This window comes from Vulpes vulpes, chromosome 12 (assembly GCF_048418805.1).
Source record: "Vulpes vulpes isolate BD-2025 chromosome 12, VulVul3, whole genome shotgun sequence".
NCBI classification, from domain to species: Eukaryota; Metazoa; Chordata; class Mammalia; order Carnivora; family Canidae; genus Vulpes; species Vulpes vulpes.
The window spans coordinates 26,455,822-26,478,401 of NC_132791.1; the positions used below are offsets into that span (position 1 = coordinate 26,455,822).

At 37.0% G+C, this 22,580-nt stretch overlaps 1 pseudogene; it reads left to right on the forward strand.

The window, feature by feature from the left end:
- Positions 1-5: 5 nt before the first annotated feature.
- On the forward strand, positions 6-21,292 carry LOC112927594 (chorion-specific transcription factor GCMa pseudogene; annotated as a pseudogene).
- The last annotated feature ends 1,288 nt before the right edge of the window (positions 21,293-22,580 follow it).

A 22,580-nucleotide genomic window follows, 5' to 3' on the forward strand; every position in this document is an offset into this window, starting at 1 on the left:
AGATGATGGCGTAAATGTCAGTCTAAATGCAGAAGACCAATGCCTTAGCTCATCCAGTCAGAGAACAAATACTTCTTTACTCTTTGTGTTTATTCCACCCTCAACAGATTAGATGATGCGCACCCACTTTAGGAAGGACAATCTGCTTTACTCAGCCTGCAGATTCAAATGCTAATCTCATCCAGGAAGATACTCTCAGACACACCCAAAAATAATGTTTGGACAAAGATTGGGATGCTTTGTGTCCTGGCCAAATGGACACATAAAATTAACCATCACATTGCCCTTGGGCTTCATACTAATTGAGTAGCCAGTGTTCTAAACTCTGTGATGAGCTCTAGAAAATTCTAATTTGTAAATCATCTTTTTGTTTTGTTTTGTTTTGTTTTTTCAGGAGCAATGCACTGCCTAGCTTTCTACATAATAGGTGTAAGAGGAAATCCCAGATTTGTGTCTTAAAAGCATAAATGATATCATGGCATGTCCATTTACAATCAACCAGTGAATTCCCATTGTGCTTATCACAAAATTCAATCTTGTTACCATAGTTCTGAGAGATTTTTCTCATGCTTTTCTCTCCTAGCTCTCCCCCTGGCCCTTTTAACCTTTTTTTCTTCTCACTCATTCAGCTCTAATATATTGTCCTACCTGTGGTCTTCAAATATGCCATTGTACATGTTCTCTCAAAAATTCATTCTTCAGATTTAAAACTCCTTTATTGATTACAAGATTTAATCTTAATTCTTAGTTTAAATATCATCCAAAAACTGTAAGACACGTTAAGTCCATAGCAGTTTGTTTTCTTTAGAAAATAATTTCTAATAATTGTATTTCTTTTTATGTGAGCACTTATTTGTTCTCCCAAAGCAAGCATCTTAAGAATTGGGATCAATTACATCTTGCTCAACGTTAAGTCTACAGAGTCTTGGGGATCCCTGAGTGGTTCAGCATTTTAGCACTTGTGTTTAGGCCAGAGCATGATCCTGGAGTCCCAGGACTGAGTCCCACATTGGGCTCCCTGCATGGAGTCTGCTTCTCCCTCTGTCTGTGTCTTTGCCTCTCTCTCTCTCTGTCTGTGTGTGTCTCTCATGAATAAATAAATAAAATCTTAAAAAAAAAAAAAAAAGACTACAGAGTCTTGAATAGTTTTCCATGCATAGTAGACCACTGACAAATATCTATTACCTGTTTCGGTAAGATGAACCCCGTAATTTTTGGAATTCTAATTGTCTATCCTCTTGTTTCATCAGAGCCAGGGATGATCTTGAAGAAAATAACTTTCCTATAGAACGGTTCATCATAAAGATTAATTTAAAAGACCAAGTAACATGTGGTATAGCTTTTGTTCCTGTTACCCTTGACATAGCTTTTTGTAATCCCATATGCTTAGAGCTGTTAAGTATTCCCTATCGTACTTTATTGTATCTGTTGTGTCTATTTATACTGCACAGATTCTCAGAGGAAAACACAAATAGGCCAGATGTGAGAAATAAGTACACACACCATATGAGAAATAGTTGGGTATTTTGCAATATAGATTGCATTGAAAGTTATTCATATGCCAATGTCAAATGTTCATCAAACTTATCTTTTAAGACAAGCCTGCTGACTTATTTTTTTACAGATACCTAAGCCATACTTTCCAGTTGTGTATTGATTTTTAATAATATTTAAACTAGAGAGAAGTTCTTTCATAATGATATCTGTTGTTTTATTTGACAGTGCTAACTTTGCACTAAGTGATTCCTGAAAATTTATGAGCAATGTAGATTTGGGAAGTAGTTCTAAAATCTTTTGCTCTTATTTAAACTTCTCTATCTTAATTTAAAATTTTCTCACCAGTGGTTAAAAGACTCTTATACCACCTCTTATACAGACAACATCCAAAATTATGTTTCAAGTCTTGAGATCTATCATAAGTTCTATGTCCTGCAAGTTGAACCAAAATTAAACACTTAAAAACTCAAAGACTTGAACTAAAATTTTATTTTACTTTTGAAATACTTTTTTCTTATTGTTATTCATTGCCCATTATACTACTTCATTTTTTCCTACCCCACTCCACTCCCCAAAAGCAAGAATCTGGAAATTCATTAGGTATTTTTTGTCCCTTGTGAATTATACTTTTATTTTTATAGTAAGTTTTATTGGTTCTAATCCCTCTACATTATTGATATGCATCTCCATATCTCTATTTCCAGTACCACACAATATAAGGTGATCAGTCAGGATTGCTTATCTAGACTCATAATTGTCTCTTCAAATTTGTCTCTCCTCTTCCTCAAAATTATTTTATCTTCAATGTATTTAAAAATTCTGCTCGATACTTATGATTTTTAAAAATTTTTTAATTTACTTATGATAGTCACACATAGAGAGAGAGAGAGGCAGAGACACAGGCAGAGGGAGAAGCAGGCTCCATGCACCGGGAGCCCGACGTGGGATTCGATCCCGGGTCTCCAGGATCGCGCCCTGGGCCAAAGGCAGGCGCCAAACCGCTGCGCCACCCAGGGATCCCCATTTATATAAAAAAGCCACTCAAGTTTTTTTATTCTGCTAAGTAAATATTAATACGCTCCGCCTTCCTTTCAAAGCCTATTATATCTATATTACGAGATGTTGTATCTCTATATTATGAGATATAATAGGCTTTGTCCTAGTGGTGTATTTTAGACAACTTCTCTTAAAAATTACTTGTTAGGGATCTCATTAAAATGCAGAAAGTACAAAATAGTTCAGTTATTATTTTATAGGAAAAAATTAAGTGGATAGCACTTATTCCAGTGGAGCCTTTCTAAAGAATGGATTCTCAACTCACTGATACTAGTCAACCTTTTTGGATCATAATTCCCCCTTTACCATTAAGATGGTTGGATTATAACAAGTAATTTTTTTTAAAAATTTTTTTAATTTTTATTTATTTATGATAGTCACAGAGAGAGAGAGAGGCAGAGACATAGGCAGAGGGAGAAGCAGGCTCCATGCACCGGGAGCCCGATGTGGGATTCGATCTCGGGTCTCCAGGATCGCGCCCTGGGCCAAAGGCAGGCGCCAAACCGCTGCGCCACCCAGCACAGGAATTTGGTTGAATTAGGAACTACTGCTACTTCCAATTTACAGATGAAACCATGGCTAACATAGTTTATATCAACTTTTATTGAGCTAATATGTAACAGCAAAAATTTGGACTCAGGTCTTTCTGATCCCAAAGCAAATAAAATACTGTCATGAATACCTGCTGTGTGTTAGAGAACTACATGTTTTAAAAATGTTATATTATCTAATCTTGATATTAGACAATAATTTTATTTTGTATTTTTATGATTTGTTTATTCATTTTTGAGAGAGAGAGAGAGAAAGAGAGAGAGGGAAAGTTGGGGGATAGGAGGAGGGAAGGGAAAGAGAAACCTCAAGCAGACTCCTCATTGAGTGTGGAGCCTGAAGTAGAGCTTGACACAGGGCTCAATCTCAGGACCCTGAGATCATGACCTAAGCCAAAATCAAGACACAGAAGCTTAATCAAGCGAGTCACCCATGTGTCCCTAAACTCTGTCAGTTTAGGTTGGGAATGGTAAGGGCTTATTGAAGGCCATATGGGACTAAAGTGTCAGAGGTGGAACTCAAGAGCAGATCTTCTGAGTGCCAAAATCATATGCTATATCCATTACTCAGCTCTATGGTTATGACTCCATAAAGATAGGCACAGGCTTTTTTTCTCTATTTTTCTTCACTAGCTTAGAAGAATTCACAGCCATACAGCTTCTTTAGTTAGTCCACTACATTTAGTTCAAAGGGCTTTAATGATGAAAGGTTAGGGGGAAATTATATGGGAATAAAACATTAATTTCCTTTTCCCCATATCATTGTGTCTAACACTGGGATTACAAACCTAAATTGTTCCTGATTTTTAAAACTTTACTATTATAATTTACATACAATTTTTTCATGTGTCCCCAGTGATATTTATACTTTCTTAAGAAAATAGCAAGTCCACACAAGTAAAGGAGTTGAAGAACATTCAAGGAGAAGACTGATCAGATTTGGGGGGAGAATTGTACTTTCACTAAAATTTGTATATCAAGTCCTCTAAGTTGAATAAGATTTATTTTTCAGTTCCTACATTTATAGATTTACTCAATATTTTGTTTTCTCAAGAGACAGATCTCAGTTGTTTGGCATCCTGTTGGCACTGTAAAGAGGATTATAGAGATAAGATAGTTTTGGAAGAATTGCAACTTAAGAGTGTAGCAAATGAGTTTAAATGGTTAATTCTCAGATAAATAACTTGCTTTTGTTTTGTTTTGTTTTTATGATTCCATTTTTTAAAGGTTTTACTTCATTTATTTGAGAGAGAGAGAAAAGAAGGCCATGACCTGAGCTGAAACCAACAGTCAGACACTTAACCATCTGAGCCACCCAGGCACCCCAATAACCTGCTTTTGGATATATGATACAAGGATAACTGTAGAAGATGGAGAGTCAGAATTATGTAAGATAGGAGACTAAATGGAAAAAAAAGGAATTAATAGAAAGTAGAAAAAATCATATATATAGTTTTATTGAAAAGCAATCATGTGACATTTTGAGGTGGATAGAAGAGAAAAATATGTAAGAGGTCTGCAAAGATAAGATCATGTTAATGTCATGCATATTTTTATATCTTAATTCATAGGTATTTTAAAGACATATTTATATAGCAATATTGCTCTCAAAACTCTGCTAACAAGTCAATGGATTTATGGATTTTGCAAAATACAGTCTATTTAGGAATATGGCAATGGTCCCAAATAATTTTGAAGTGAAAATATGAGTTAAATAACCAAGGAAGCCATCATTACTCAAAAAATAATGCAACCTACATGGATGACTATTTTACTCATATCCTCTTTATTTTAAAAATAACACAACCATTATGATAGGTTAATTTTTATTTTACTTTAAACTTCTAATACTCTGTATAAACCATATGTGAAAAATAATCAGTATCATTAGTAATAAGAAAATTCTAAAACTAAAAAAATATAAGAGTTGTACTGGTACAACTGGTACTGTGGCAAAATTAGCATACAGAAAATGTATAGGGATGCCTGGCTCAGTTGTTTAAGTGCCTGCCTTGGGCTCAGGTCAGGATCTCTGGGGCCTGGGATCCAGCCCTGCATCAGGCTCCCTGCTGAGTGGGGAGCCTGCTTCTCTCTCTCCCTCTGCCTCTCCCCTTACTGTGCACACGCTCTCTTTCTCTCTCTCAAATAAATAAATAAAATCTTTAAAAAAAAGAATATGTACATTTATTATGGATCTGAAGCTTCAAAATAGCTATGTATTTCTCCTGAGTAGAACATAAGTAGATGATTTTTTAAATAAATAAACCATGGTTCGTGACCACATCATAGAAAAATTAACCAGCCAATTCTATCTCTCCCTATGATATTAAATAGACCTTCTTGGGATCCCTGGGTGGCTCAGTGGTTTAGCGCCTGCCTTCTGCCCAGGGCGTGATCCTGGAGACCCGGGGTCGAGTCCCATATCGGGCCGCCTGCTGGAGCCTGCTTCTCCCTCTGCCTCTGTCTCTGCTTCTCTCTCTTTCTCTCTCTCCCTCTCTCTGTATTTCATGAATAAATAAATTAAAATCTTTAAAAAATAATAATAATGAAAAATAAATAAATAGACCTTCTTTTTTTTTAAGATTTTATTTATTTATTCATGACAGACACAGAGAGGCAGACACATAGGAAGAGGAAGAAACAGGCTCCTTGCAAGAGCCCAATCTAGGACTCAATCCCAGGACCCCAGGATCATGCCCTGAGCTGAAGGAAGATGCTCAACCACTGAGTCACCCAGATGTCCCTAGACCTTATTTTTCTCAAATTTAAAAAGAGCTACAAAAAATTACTCCTTTGACTCTGTATAGATTGTATGCAAAAAGTTATGAGGTAGTTTTGGCTTAAAATAAACATTTTGATATTTCAAATTATGTAAGTATTACAGATTCATTACACAAAAAATTTACTCTTTTGAAGAGTAAAATTGAATAATAGATGAACAAGTGCACTGAGAAGACCTAGGGTAGATTCTAGTCTTTGCTTTTATAACCTATGTTTACTAGGGAAGTCCCTTAGCTTCTCTGAGCCTAAGTAATGACTATAAAATGGTTCTGATCCATGTTTGTCTGACTCACAAGCCTTTGTGAGAAGTAAATGATATAAAAGGGATAAAAAGAATTTATAACCATGAAACTATGAAAATGTATGCATTCATATTTTTTCAGCAAACCAAGTTTTCCAGACTTATTTTTCATAAGAGTGGAATTTAAGGGTAGTGCTTTTTAAATTCTTACTAGGATAAAAACACTGGGAACAGCATGTTCCATTGTTTAATATTTTAGTTGGGGATAGGGCTAACAGAAATCAGAGTCTTGTAGATTGAGTGGTTTAGAAAAAGTAACTATTCATTTTTCATACATAAAAATCAGATGTCATTTGCCTATTTTAAACTTCCAATAATATTAATACTATACTCTTTCAGTGTGCCATGTGAAACTCATTTTGCTTTAGAGCTATTTTGAGCTAAAGATTGGCTGTGAGGAAAGCCTGGGCACATACCTCTATCTTGAGTAAGCATCAGAAGTGAAAAATATATATTGGTACTTTTCTCTAAAGATAAAGGTTTAAGTCTCATAATGGTGGATAAAAAAAAAAAGTCAGAACTTTATTTCTTAGTTTGTTTTGGATTTGTGTGGTGTAAAGCCCAAAAGATCTTGCTAGAGAATGAATGTACTTTTTTTCCTGCTGGATACTATGACTCAAATCTTATAAGGCAGACATAATAACATGACATGCTTCTCAATACCTTTGATCCGATTTGATAAAAAACAAATCTTAAATTTCCCATATTTCTAATGAAACTACAGCTGACTCCACACCAGAGATTCTGAAATCCTAAAGATCAGATAGCTAGGGAAAAGCTCTCTAGCACTCACTGGTATATCAGTGCTCTGAAGAGAAGTGTGGATCTGAAAGCAAGCCGAGCTTACCTGGATGATTTCAGTTGAGTAACTCAGAAACATAATGGAATAAGTAAGAACTAAAACTTTAGCTGAGACTACATTTTCAAAAGGTGTTTTTCTTCTTCAACAACCTCTTTTATGTATTCTTTCTGCCTACATTCTCAACTATGTAAGTAGTATGTACAACTGGTTAAAAGTTCAGGTTCTGGCAACCCGGGTGGCTCAGCAGTTTAGCACAGTCTTCACCCCAGGGCCTGATCCTGTAGACCTGGGATTGAGTCCCATGTGGGGCTCCCTGCATGGAGCCTGCTTCTCCTTCTGCCTGTGTCTCTGCCTCTCTCGCTCTCTCTCTCTGTCTTTCATGAATAAATAAATAAAAATCTAAAATAAATAAATAAATAAAAGTTCAGGTTCTGGTATCAACACACATGGCCCATAAAGAGGTTCTGCCCTTATTAGGTTAAGTATCTTAAATGAAGACTCAATTTCTGTATGTATAAAATGACAAAAAATAACAATCGCTACCTCATAGAGTTAATAAAATTGAGACCATGTTTGTAGTGCTTATTAATATAGTTTAATGCATGGCATGGCATGAAGCACATCGTTGGTAATGTTATTAATAAGGGCACCTGAGATAAGTGTCTGCCTTCGGCTTGGGTCATGATCCTGGAATCCCTAGATGGAGCCCCACTTTGGGCTCCCTGCTTGGTGGGGAGTCTGCTTCTCCCTCTCCCTCTGCTCTCCTTTACTCATGCTTGCTCTCTCTTACTCACTCTCTCTCTTAAATAAATAAATTAATCTTTTAAAAATAATAATTATATATATTTGATAATATTAATTATAAAAAGACATATATACCCACTTTTGGGTGGCTCTAATAAACACATTTTACTTATTTTGTGATTGATGAAGGATTATACTGAATCTTTAAGGAACTAATGATTGGCTAGGATGTGGGATGCAAAAGCTTTTTGCCATTTTAGGTCTAATTGGAGAGACTCTGAATGTTGCACTATTAAAAAGTGGACAAGGAATCTCCTTAGTTGTCATGTTGATCCACATATTCTCTAAAATGTGAAGAAAATTAGCTGATCATCTCAGCATTTAAAAAGCCAAACTACCAGTTTCAAATAAACGGTTTTGATTTAAAATGTTGTAGGTGGATGATACTCTTACTGTTCAAATCAATCTTGTCTTTTACCTCTCTGTTAAATTTCCTCAAATGATACCTACTATTTTCAGAGCAAACTAAATGGATCTCTATATGATTGAACCCTATAGTTAGGTTAAATTCTAAGCGGGAAAAAAAGGTAGCCATACTCTAATACCAATATTTTCATTCTCTGCCTCTTGGTTGAAACATTTCTTTTAGAGCATGAAAAAAGAAATGAGAGACTGAGAAAATTATAAGAAGTTTACCTCATATGAACATTAGATGGTGTTTACTCAAACACATTAAGAATGGCACTGAGGGAAATGTCAATTGTCAAAGTACTTACAGGAAAAAAATACAGATTCTAAAATTAAGCTGATGAGTTTAAATTCTACATCTGTTAAATGCTAGCTGGATGATCCTAGGCTAAGTAATTTTATTTAAATAGATCTGTGCCAAATTTCCTTACCTTAAAAGATGCAAGCACCTACTATCTTACAGGTATGCTGAATGAAATAACTAAAGTAGCATTAATGTTAACTAAAATGTAAATTAAAATAGATCTTTTAGAAGTGTTTATTATGTTCTTGGCACTATGCTTATTAATTGAGCATATCACTTTATTTATCTATAAATGCCTTATACAGTGCCTGAAAATAAGGGCTTCTTAATACATTTTTGTCACTCTCTGTATAAAGTCATAGATTGCCTCATCTATGTGTGGCTCTGTGACAAGGGAATACAATGTAATATAATTATCTGGTTTTTTATATCTTCACTACTTGACTGGGAGCTCTCAGAAAGTAGGAAAAAGGTGGTTTTATGTGTGAATTTTCAGGGGACTTTTGGCAGACTTTTAGAATATATTATGTCCTCAATAATGTTTGTTTAGTGAATAAATACAAAGAAGTAAACTCTGGATTGGTAAAATCCAGGAAATAGATTTAGTGAAAGATAGTGCTTTAAAATTCAAGAAATACTGTAAAGAATCAATTACATAGAGCAAGGCAAAGCCTATTTAAATGCTGCACAGCTGGCATAGAGAGAAGTATGATGGATTCAAAGAAGGAAGTCATTGTTATGAGTCAGAATTAGATTTGAAAAAAAGCTCAGCAAGTAGGACCCCAAGATCTGAAAGAGTATTACAAGACAGGAAGCGTATATCAAAACTTCCCAGGAAGACTAACTATGACATATTCATAGTGTAAGGAGCAGACTGCTGTGGCTTCCTAACACTATCTATTTGGGCACAAATGGGGAGATGAGGTTGAAATGGAAACTGATCAAGTTTGACCATGTTACTAATAGTTACCTATTGGTGTCTTTTGAGCAAGAGTTTGCCATGAAGATTGTGTGTGTGTGTGTGTGTGTGTGTGTGTAACTATTTCAGCTTTGGTTAAGACAGATGGAGAAGGAAATAATTTGGGGACCTCGGACCATTTAAGCTCCTACTAAAATTCTGTATTTGTGGAAATACAAGTCTAGGCTTAGATGATAATACTGAGAACACAAAGGGAAGCATAGACACAGGAGGTAATGAAGTGAAGACACAGAGAGAGTTGATGAAATAAGTCCAAAAAGCTAGAAATATACTTCTATCCAAATGGAAATCCATTAGCAAATTTCATCGTGAATTCAATGATTTCTGAATGTGGCAGCCTAATGTTTCTCACATATGTCTGCCAAATACAATTTTAGGGTGGTAATACCAGTTGTTATATGAACAAAAGAGAGATCTGTGGTCAAATAAGCTTAGAAATTCACAATTTAAAAAAATAAAGCTGATTTCTTAACTCAGTGATCACTGTCACTGATAGTCCAGGAAATTAGTACAGTTATTCTTCTTACTATTAAAACTATTTGGTTATATTAAACTAACCCCTTACTGCTCTTTTTTGTCAGAGCATTTCATATGGGTTGAATCTAGATTTAGGAAATGCTGATCTCCATTACAAAGAATAATGCTTTTTTTCTTACAGTCTATTCTCAACCTGACACTTTTATTTTTCAGTTGCAGTTGATGTTATTGCCCTGTCTCCTTTAGGTCTTGAAGGATTTTTTCCAGCTTTTAAATTTTTATTTGATTCGTTCTTCTCCAATTATTGGAGAAGAACGAATCAAATTTTCTTATGGAAAAGAACCTTAAACTGATTTTCATGTTGTTTCTAACAGAAAACCAATTAGTGAATCATTCACTGCCATGAAAAATTTTTTGTACACCTAGTTTTTGAACATTTGTGTCTGAATTCATATTTTCAATATAACAAGGAAAAGGACATAGGAACTTTTTAAGGTGTTTCCATTGAAATTTAATAAGTTTTCGTTGTGTCATAAAATGAAGTGCTTAAACTGAAAATGTATTATCATTATCCTTACTTATTTTTTTTCTTGAAGGTTTATATCATTTATTTGGGAGTGCTCTAACATAACTTCACTTCACTTCTATAAATCGCATTTTTCACTATTCCAGGTATTATATCAAGTGATTAGTGAGGATATACTTCAGAACTTCCTATGTACTTCTGCAAATGATCCAAAATATTTGCTTGAAATTTCGTCTCTAGGTCCAATTCCACTCAGTCTAAAATGCTGGGTTCATTACAGATCAGATATAATATCTGTTAAAGAAGGCATGACTTAAAATTAAATGATGTCTGTATTGTCAACATTGGCTTTTCATCTTCTGTGGCATTCAAAGGATTAGTGACAGGACATTCCTGTACCCTTAGAACCCTGAGTCCCAGGAAACTCTTTAAAAACACTACCTACTGAAAGCATTGGTTGGTCCCTTTAAATGTTCAACTATTCTCAAGGTATAGAACCAGTTAGTCACAAGTTAAGCTATTACACATCAGCTTTGGTCCCAATGATAGTGTTAATATTAATTAGTTAATAATGTTAACCTCTCAAATAATTCAAGGCAGTTTAGCAAGTTGGGCTTTCACTTCTGTAATGGACTACAGATGCTGTCCAGATAATACATATTTCTACTTTTATTTCAAATAATTACTTGAAAATATTTTTGTCATCTTTAATAAAAGTATTTTTCATTTTTTTCAACTTGAATTTAGAAACCTTAAAACCATATTTGTACAATTGCTAGGAATGACAATGGATATTTTATTTTTTTATTTTTTGGCAAAAGTTGTTCATAAGCAGTGAGGATTACATTTGAACACACAGAAGTAAAAGAATATATTTCTTCTCAAGATGATCTTTATTTTTTATTTTTTAAACCTCACAAAGCTAGAGCTTCCTGTGCATTTTATAGTACTAGTAATTGTTAACCTCTTTTAAATTTATCCTTTGCCAAAAAAAAAAAAAAACCCCACACATGATTGTATATATATTGTATATATCCTGTCATCCCCATCCCTAATTGTACAATAATACAGTAAAATTCATTGGTAACATTTTACAAACTGTGGCTTCCTCAAGAGAGGCCATATGCAGATGCCCAATATTATACACATTTGCCCGGGGCCAAAATATCTTTGAGTTCAATGGCACTTGGAAAATACATGGTAAAAATCAACTATCACAGAGAAAGAACATTGGAGCCATAAGAGCTATGCCTACACAAAGGCAAAAGATGACTATGTAGTGCTGTGGTTGGCATGTGGAAAATTTTCAAGTGTTTGTGAAATTACATTGAGAAAGGAGACAGGGCTCCTGCATAGTAGATGGAGAGAAGTGGCTCTCCCATATCCTGCCTGTATTCCAGGATCCTTTGTTCTTTGAGACTTAAAATCATAGAGTTGGGCACAAAGGAGCAGTAGTGTGCATTCATAGGCAGCATCTGTCCTGATCTCTATCTCTCACCCATTCTGAACACTGCTTGTACTTGCCTTTTGGAGTGAATGATCACCATTGCAGCAGATATCTCAAAAGGGACCTCTCACTCATTCTGTTGTTCCTATTACTTCTCCCATGTCTACTGTTAACTTCATTCTTATTTTAAAAATATTTTGGATAATCACACCCATTTCAAATGCTTCAGATACATTTCCCTTTTACTATATCTTCTTCGTTCCAGGAAACTGTAGCCAAGTCCAGATTGTCTATCTTTAATAGGATGCTTCATAGACACTTGGAACACAATAGTTCTAAAATAGTATCCTCCCTGAAACTCTAGCCCTTACATATGCTTCTTTTCTTGAAATTCTGTAAGACTCAGTATTAATGCTATTAATTTAGTCATTCAAGACAAACAAATCATTGATATTAATACTCCCTTCTCCGTATCAATAGGTGATTAAATTCTAACCATTATATTTGCACATTTTTAATATGTTCCATGTGTGTTATCCTCACTTGTCCTGTTCCAGTTATTCTTCAAGGATAATCTCACACTCACATTACAACTTATTTTGCAGTTGTCAGAAAGACGATAACTTTGGCACGTTCAGAGAACAGAGAGAGCATAGGATGTCTTGAGGATAATGGAATGTCTTCAACATAGGTGAGTAAAAGTTGGGAAGAGTAAGGTCAGGGAGTGGTAGAGGCTGCATGTTTTAACTCTTGAAGGACCTAGTAGATTTTTTTTATAAATGTAACAGTAAACCATAGCAAATTTTTGAGCAAGATAAAAATATAAATTTAATTTGACTTATATTTATAAGGATCATCTAGTCATATGTATGGAAAAGGGACTGAATAGGGTGTTGGAGAACACATGAGAAGATGGTAAAGAAGTATGTGGGACAGACAAATTAACATGATTCTATAAAAGTTTTATAATCGTTTACTAAATTAATTCAACAAATATTTAGAGATATTTTACCATGTAATAAAGAGATAAAGCTTTAGCACCCCTACCCTCAGGATAATTACATGCTGATGAAGGAGCCTGCAATAGATATCTGCATAGATCTCAATGTGGACACAATCAGGGAATAAAGAAAACCTCTTTGGGAGAGAAGGCACTTGAGCCCAATTATGAAGTTTTTATATTTGTAGAATTAAGTAAATACTTATCAAGAAGAGCATATGAAATTTATATGGATGTGGAAATAAGAACATTCAAAGGACCTCAAATCAGTGTATTTACTGTGATATACAGCTAAGGATACACTTTGGTTTCATCAATGGAATTAGAATAAATATATTCACTAACCTAAAACTCCTTTTAAGGATGAAAAATTGGTAAAATATTTAGTAGAGTGCTTGACATAGAGAAAACAACAAATGGTAGTATAATTTATTATTATGGCTGGTACAGTGAGGAATGTTTGTAGCAGATGGTTTAAAGAAGTGGTTGAAAGGAGGAGGCAAAGTGACACACGGCAACTTTTGGAGATGATGGATATGTTTATTACTTTGAAGAGGGTGGTGATGGTTACCACAAGTGTATGCATATGTCCAAATTCATTAAATTGTATATTTTATATATATGCCGTGTTTTATTTATTAATTATGCCTTCAAAAATAAAAGACTAACGTATAATTAATAAGGCAGATATACAAATATAAAGTAAACTAAACCATAATAACTATTAAATCTTTTAAAAAGAGAGAAAAAGTAAAACTAGGATCAAGTAGGAATGGTTGTGTTTGCTGTTAGTATTGACTTAATCATGAAAAAAAAACCTAGTAGTCATTCATAGTTTCTATGCAAAATTTATATAATTAGATTTCTCAGAAAAATCATGTGAAAGACGTGGTGGAGAATGTTACATGGCAGAAGGAGGGCTTTTATCAAACTGCCTGGTTAGAAATCTGTGCTAACTCAGATGTGAGGCGCTGACAGTCTGCCCTAAGTTATAGGTCATGTAAACAAAAAGATTATATGCAGAGAAATTTTAGTATACATACTTTATAGTTCTTGGAATTACATTGAATTTCTGTTTTAAGTTGCTGCCAGAACATAAAAACGAAGAAATTGAGTATTTGTTAGAAGTCTGAGTTGACTGAAATTCCATGAGGTTAAATAATAGGTCAAAAGTCATTCAGAAAATAGAAGAGCAGTAATTTAATTTTGATCTGACTCTGGGTCCATATTCATTGCCTTGTTCTTTGCCTTACCAGTCAGTTTGGTCATTAATCTCCCTAGAAAAAATGCTTTCTTCACCCCTTGGTCCAACCACATTATTACTTTTTGTATTCTCTCAGTAATTTGTATAAACTGCTACTAAAGCCTTAATCTCATTATGTTCCAACTGTTTGTTTAGTGTTTTTTTTTTTTTCTAAATAGTTTGGAAATGTCTGGAATTTTGCAGTAATAATATTTATTTTATATAAACACTGTGGGTTCTCAGGTTCATAAAAAATTGATTGATGAAAGAGTTAAAAATATGGTGGCCAGTAACCAGGAAAGTGTGATATTTTATAGAATCCATTTTAAAATGGCACCATTATGTCCTACTGTTCAAAAGACAGGTCGAACTATCTGAATTCACAGCTCTGCCCTCTTATATGTAAGCTTTGCCCTGTGGAGAGAAAATATCTTATGTCTTTAGAAGGCTGTGCTGAAGTTCAGCCTTTGCCATTCAGTATCACAGCAGGAATATCACAGCCCATCACTTCTAAAAGTTAATGTACCATCCTTCACAAGATCCTCTCTAGACTAATATTGCCAAAGGTTAAATGACATTAATACTGAAGTTCATGACTGCATAATGCAGTTTATAATCCTGAGGACATACTTTAACAGCAACAGCCATTCTTCTCATATTCCCCTCGTCTTTTGGACATAAAAATTGCTCTTGTGGAAAATTGTCATTTCCCAGAGGTATAGTTCTTGGTGATGGGGCTTCATGGGGCACAGAATAGCTAAAACCTGAGTAAGGAAGAAAACAGTAGATAAAGAAAGCAACTGCAATCTCAGGATAGTTAAAGTCTAATAATTGGTTTTCTTATGTTCTGTCTTCTCTAAAAAACAGAGAATGTGAAGCTGTGTTTTATTTTTTCCCTATATTCCTGTGAGTGCATCCTGTGTTTGTGTGTGTTTATGTTTGTGTGATACATCTTGCTGTTTTTCTAGTTATTATCCTCTGATGATAGCAGATATTAAAAATCTCCTAATGATCCTGGATCTCAAGTGACTATGACTTTGTCAATATGTACATTGTAGAGAAAGAGAGATATGAGGAACTCAAGCTGCTTGAAACTCATTATTCAAGACAGGGACATTTATTTAAGTTCCTAAGCACTTCCCCACCAGTAGGTAGACATATAAAGTCTTCAAAGAAACTCTTCAGGCTATACATTCTAGGTAACAGACAGGAGTAAGGGATCTTTAGGATTCTGTTAATCTGGGTATTCCTTGGCCTTGCAGTAAGGAGTGTATTTTATTAACAAATATCACATTTTACTAATCTAATAGCTGATGAGAAAACAAAATCACTCTTCTATAATAACTATTTATTTCCTCCTCCTATAATGCCATCACATTCCAGAATAATGGCCCTAGTCAGTGTTCTTAATAATACCATTTAAAACTTAAAAATATTAACAATATATGCCAAATTGTAGTTAGAAAGTGGCCCCCAAAATGTGTCTTTTTATGCCCATTTGTATAGTTCAAAATCATGATGGATAATTCAGATCATGATCAATGGTTATAAATTAGTAGAAGCAAGTGAAGTACAAACATAGTTGCAAGAAGTATTTAAAAACAAATAAACTGCTTAAATAACTTAGAAATATTCAATCTCTTTATTTTCTCATGACCAATTTCCTCATTTATTTTTTTTAATTAAACCAAATAGAAGAGAGGGGGAGGGGGCAAGATGGTGGAAGAGTAGGGTCCCCAAGTCACGTGTCCCCACTAAATTACCTATATAACCTTCAAATCATCCTGAAAACCTATGAATTCGGCCTGAGATTTAAAGAGAACAGCTGGAATGCTACAGAGAGAAGAGTTCACGCTTCTATCAAGGTAGGAAGACAGGGGTGGGGTGGGGGGGTGGAATAAAGAAACAAAAGGCCTCCAAGGGGGAGGGGCCCCACGAGGAGCTGGGCTAAGGCCTGGGCGAGTGTCTCCAGGACAGGAGAGCCCCTTCCCGGAGAAGGAGGAGCTGCACCAACCTTCCCGGGCGGAAAGGTGGTCTAGGGAGTTAGAGCAGGATCCCAGGAGGGGCGGGAATTCCCTCAGGCTCCCGGGGGCACTAACAAGAGCACCTGTGCCCCAGGGAGAGCCCCACACCCCGCGGCCGAGCTCCCTAAAGGGCTGCAGCGTGCGCACGGCTGGACCGGGAGCAGCTCGAGGCGGCTCGGGCGGAGGCTCCAAGGAGTGGGCTGCGCGGCCGGGAGCGCGAATCCAGCAGCGCAGGCCCGGGAGCACAGGGCGCCGGGACACAGCCCAGGATCCGGTGCACCCCCCGGGACAGGCAGAGGTGGGGAGGGCCCAGGACAGCAAGGACGCTCCTGCTGCTGGGCGCCCCGAGCTGTGCAGATCGCCCCCCGCCCCAGGAGCATCCAGGCCCCTGCGAGATGCGGTAGTTACTGCGGGAGCTGACTCCAGGGCTGGAGAGCTGGCCGCCCGCTGTTGCTGTTCCTCCTGGGGCCTCACAGGATAAATAAACCCCACTGAGCCTCACAGTGGCCTCACAGGATAAACAGGATAAACAACTCCCGCTTAGCCCTGCACCAGGCAGGGGGCTGAGCAGCTCCCCCAAGTGCTCACAACTGAGAATCAGCACAGCAGGCCTCTCCCCCCAGAAGACCAGTTAGAAGGACAGGGGAAAAACAAGATATTGACCAAGCAGCACTGGAAAGTTCCAGGGGAAGTCAAGGGATTTACAGTATATAGAATCAGACAATTCTCCCCCTTGTTTTTTGTTTTTTATTTGCTCCCCCCACCCTTTTTTGCTTTTCTCTTTTCTTTTCTTTTTTTTTTTCTTTTATATTTTCTCTTCTTTTTCTCCTTTTCCCAGTACAACTTGTTTTTGGCCACTCTGCACTGAGCAAAATGACTAGAAGGAAAAATTCACCTCAAAAGAAAGAATCAGAAACAGTCCTCTCTCCCACAGAGTTACAAAATTTGGATTATAATTCAGTGTCAGAAAGCCAATTTAGAAGCACTATTATAAAGCTACTGGTGGCTCTAGAAAAAAGCATAAAGGATTCAAGAGACTTCAAGACTGCAGAATTTAGATCTAATCAGGCTGAAATTAAAAATCAATGAAATGAGATGCAATCCAAACTAGAGGTCCTAACTACGAGGGTTAACCAGGTGGAAGTACGAGTGAGTGACATAGAAGACAAGTTGATGGCAAGGAGGGAATCAGGAAAAAAGAGAAAAACAATTAAAAGATCATAAGGATAGGTTAAGGGAAATAAATGACAGCCTCAGAAGGAAAAATCTATGTTTAATTGCGGTTCCCAAAGGCGCCGAAAGGGACAGAGGTCCAGAATATGTATTTGAACAAATCATAGCTGAGAACTTCCCTAATTTGGGGAGGGAAACAGGCATTCAGATCCAGGAAATAGAGAGATCCCCCCCTAAAATCAATAAAAACTGCTCAACACCTCAACATTTAATAGTGACACTTGCAAATTCCAAAGATAAAGAGAAGATCCTTAAAGCAGCAAGAGACAAGAAATCTCTAACTTTTAGGGGAGAAATATTAGATTAACAGCAGACCTCTCCACAGAGACCTGGCAGGCCAGAAAGGGCTGGCAGGATATATTCAGGGTCCTAAATGAGAAGAACATGCAGCCAAGAATACTATACCCATCAAGGCTCTCATTCAGAATAGAAGGAGAGACAAAGAGCTTCCAAGATAGGCAGAAACTGAAAGAATATGTGACCATCAAGACAGCTCTGCAAGAAATACTAAGGGGTATTCTGTAATAGAAAGAGGAAGTTCAAGGGAACAATCCACAAAAACAGGGACTGAATAGGTATCATGATGACACTAAATTCAATCTTTCAATAGTAACTCTGAACATCAATAGGCTTAATGACTCCATCAAAAGGCACAGGGTTTCAGACTGGATAAAAAAGCAAGACCCATCTATTTCTGGTCTACAAGAGACTCATCTTAGACATAAGGACACCTACAGCCTGAAAATAAAAAGTTGTAGAACCATGTACCATTCAAATGGTCCTCAAAAGAAAACAGGGGTAGCCATCCTCATATCAGATAAACTAAAGTTTCTCCCAAAGACTGTAGTAAGAGATGAAGAGGGACACTATATCATACTTAAAGGATCTATCCAACAAAAGGACCTAAAAATCATCAATATTTAAGCCCTGAATGTGGGAGCTGCCAAGTATATCAATCAATTAATAACCAAATTTAAGATATACTTAGATAATAATACACTTATACTTGGTGACTTGAATGTAGCACTTTCCACAATCGACAGGTCTTCTAAGCACAACATTTCCAAAGAAACAAGAGCTTTAAATGATACACTGAACCAGATGGATTTCACAGATACCTACAGAACTTTACAAATGCAACTGAATACACATTCTTCTCAAGTGCACATGGAACTTTCTCCAGAATAGACCACCTACTGGGTCACAAATCAGGTCTTAACCTATACCGAAAGACTGGGATTGTCCCCTGCATATTTTAAGACCAGATGCTTTGAAATTACAACTAACTCACAAGAAGAAGTTTGGAAAGATTTCAAACACATGGAGTTTAAGGACCATCCTGCTAAAAGATAAAAGGGTAAACCAGGAAATTAGGGAAGAACTAAAAAGATTCATGGAAACTGATGAGAATGAAGATACAACCGTTCAAAATCTTTGGGATACAACAAAAGCAGTCCTGAGGGGGAAATACATCACAATACAAGCATCCATCCAAAAACTGGAAAGAACTCAAATACAAAGCTAACCTTACACCTAAAGGAGCTGGAGTAAAAACAGCAAATAGATCCTACACCCAGCAGAAGAAGAGAGTTAATAAAGATTCGAGCAGAACTCAATGAAATCAAGACCAGAAGAACTGTGGAACAGATTAACAAAACCAGGAATTGGTTCTTTGAAAGAATTAATAAGATAAACCATTTGTCAGCCTTCTTAAAAAGGAGAGAAAATACTCAAATTAATAAAATCATGAATGAGAAAGGAGAGATCACCACCAACACAAGGAAATACAAACAATTTTAAAAACTTATGAGCAGATATATGCCAATAAATTAGGCAATCTAGAAGAAATGGATGCATTTCTGGAAAACCACAAACTACCAAAACTGGAACAAGAAGAAATAGAAAACCTGAATGTGCCAAACATCTGGGAGGAAATTGAAGCAGTCATCAAAAACCTCCCAAGACAGGCCTTCCAGGTAAGATAACTTGATCTAGACTACAGCCTTTGGTTCTCCTGAAGGCAAGAGACAGCACATGCTCTAAATAATTTTTCTAATACAAAGAAAGGTTCGCTGAGATCGTCAGCCTCTTGTGGTCTAGGCAATGTGAGCTGACCAAATTATTTAAGTAACACTTTTTTATTTTTTCCATCTCCCTTCCTTTTTTTTTTTTTTTAATTTTTTTTATTTTCCAGCACTTTGCTTTGCCCCAAATCTCCGAGCAAGCCTCATCAAGTTCACCTCGAGTCTCTTCAAGGACAACTTCATCAAGGAAACCTTGAAACCTGACAAAATTTTTATTTATTTATTCATGAGAGACACAGAAAGAAGGCCGAGGGAGAAGCAGGCTCCATGCGGGGGAACCTGATGTGGGACTCAATACCAGGACCCCAGGATCACGCCTTGAGCCAAAGGCAGACTCTGAACCACTGAGCCACCCAAGCGTCCCTAAAATGAAAGTAATTTAGAAAATACTTGAAGAACTCCCACCCACCCACCCACCCTGCAACAATATCAGAAAACAGTCTCCAGGTCTAAGCTGCTCGACTCAAGAGTGGATTGATCCCACTGTATGAAACACCTTTGAAAGGAAAATTCTCCACCACTTCTGCCAGAGGTTGAATAGACGGAAACCTGTGGAAAGTCAAAAAGACCGACTGGTTCCAGGAATGGCCAGATTCTTATGAGAAGCACATCTACAGCTCTGAGGACGGGAATGCACAACGGCATCTGAGCAGCTGGGCCATGCGCAACACCAACAACCACAACTCCCGCATCCTCAAGAAGTCCTGCCTGGGTGTGGTGGTGTGCAGCCGCGACTGCTCCGCCGAGGAGGGCCGCAAGATTTACCTGAGACCTGCCATCTGTGACAAAGCCCGGCAGAAGCAGCAGAGGAAATGCTGTCCTAATTGTGATGGGCCTCTGAAGCTGATTCCTTGCCGAGGCCATGGGGGCTTCCCGGTCACCAACTTCTGGAGGCACGATGGACGCTTCATATTCTTCCAGTCAAAAGGAAAGCACGATCATCCAAAACCAGAAACTAAATTGGAAGCCGAGGCAAGAAGAACAATGAAGAAAGCACACACAGCATCTTCCTCTGTCTCCTTAAAGCTGAAGGGGATCCCAGAGACAAACTTTCAGGTGAAACTCAAAGTTGGGGAAGTTTACCTTTAACTTGGTCTTTCCAGGAAGGCGTCCAACTGCCTGGTAGTTACAGTGGACGTTTAATAGCTAAGCCTCCCCAGCAGAAGTCACTGAATGATTGCTTATTCTTCTCCAAGACTTATTGTTTGGGGGGAACCACTGATTTGGCAGACCCCACTTCCACCTTGGGCCCCACTAAGCTCTATGAGAAATGCAAACTGTCCAGTAGTTGGATCTATAATAGTGGGGACCTGCTTCATCCTGTTTCTGGAGTCTTCTCTGACTACGATGATCGGCAAATGTGGAATAAAAACACTGCTTTGGGGAGAAATTCTCTTAATGACAACTGTTGTCCCAATTATCCTTTTCCTCTGACCAGCTGGCCTTATGACATTCCCCCTCCCAGAACTCTTCAGAATCCTTTACCCAGCAGATTCCAGTGGAACCACCTGCAGCTGAAAGTAGCTATCGTCCATTATGGCCAAATCCAGGGGGGGATCTTTATGTCGAGAAGGTGCATGTGGATTTTAGCAGCTGCTTCCGCCACATGCCATTCACCTCAGGAAGACCCCTTTCTCTTTACCTATACCTCCCATCCCCACCATCAATATTCATTGACAGGCAAGAGCAGCAAATGGGATTTTGATGAAGAAATGAGGGGCATGGGTTTGGATCACTACAACAATGAAATGCTTCTAAACCTCTGTCCTTTAAGATGATCCAAATCTAAATCCTAGAACACTATTAGCAGAAATGTAATTTAGTGCAGACACTATGGAAAATAGTATAGAGTTTCCTTAGAAAATTAAAAATAGGACTACCTGCACTCCCATGTTCATTGCAGCATCATTCACAATAGCCAAAGTATGGAAACTAGCTAAGTGTCCATCAACAGACGAATGGATAAAGAAAATATGGGGTGTGTGTGTGTGTGTGTGTATATACATATATACATATACAATGGACTATTATTCAGCCACACAAAAGCAAGGAAATCCTACCATTTGCAACAACATGGATGGACCTTGAGGGTGTTATGCTAAGTGAGATGAGTCAGACAGAAAAAGACAAATACTGTGTGATCTCACTTACATATGGTATCTTAAGAAACCCAAATTCATAGAAACAGATCAGATTGGTGGTTGCCAGATGTGGGGTGTGGGGTGGGGTGAGGAGAGAATTTGGTGAAGGCAAACAAAAGCTACAAACTTCCAGTTTTAAGATAAATTAAGTCCTGGAGATGTAATGTACAACTCTGGTTAACAATATTGTATTGTATATTTGAAAGTTGCTAAGACAGTAGGTCTTAAATGTTCTTATGACAAGGGGAAAAAATTGTAACTATGTGAAGTGATAGATATTAACTTATTGTGGGAAAAATTTAGTAATATATATATATTGGGTCATTATGTTGTACATCTTAAACTTCTACAATGTTATATGTTAATTATATCAAAAAACTGGAAGAAAAAAAAAAAAAAACCTCCCAAGACACAAAAGTACAGGGCCAGATCGCTTACCAGGGAAATTCTATCAAACATTTAAAGAAGAAACCATACCTATTCTACTAAAGCTGTTTGGAAAGATAGAAAGAGATGGAGTACTTCCAAATTCGTTCTATGAGAACAGCATCGCCTTAATTCCAAAACCAGACAAAGACCCCACAAAAAAGAATTATAGACCAATATCCATGATGAACATGGATGCAAAAATTCTTAACAAGATACTAGCCAGTAGGATCCAACAATACATTAAGAAGATTATTCATCATGACCAAGAGGGATTTATCCCTGGATGCAAGGCTGGTTCAACACTTGTAAAGCAATCAATGTGATTGATCATATCAGCAAGAGAAAAAACAAGAACCATATGATCATCTCAATACATGCAGAGAAAGCATTTGACAAAATGCAGCATCCATTCCTGATCAAAACTCTTCAGAGTGTAGGGATAGAGGGAACATGCCTCAGCATCTTAAAAACCATCTACAAAAAGCCCACAGCAAAT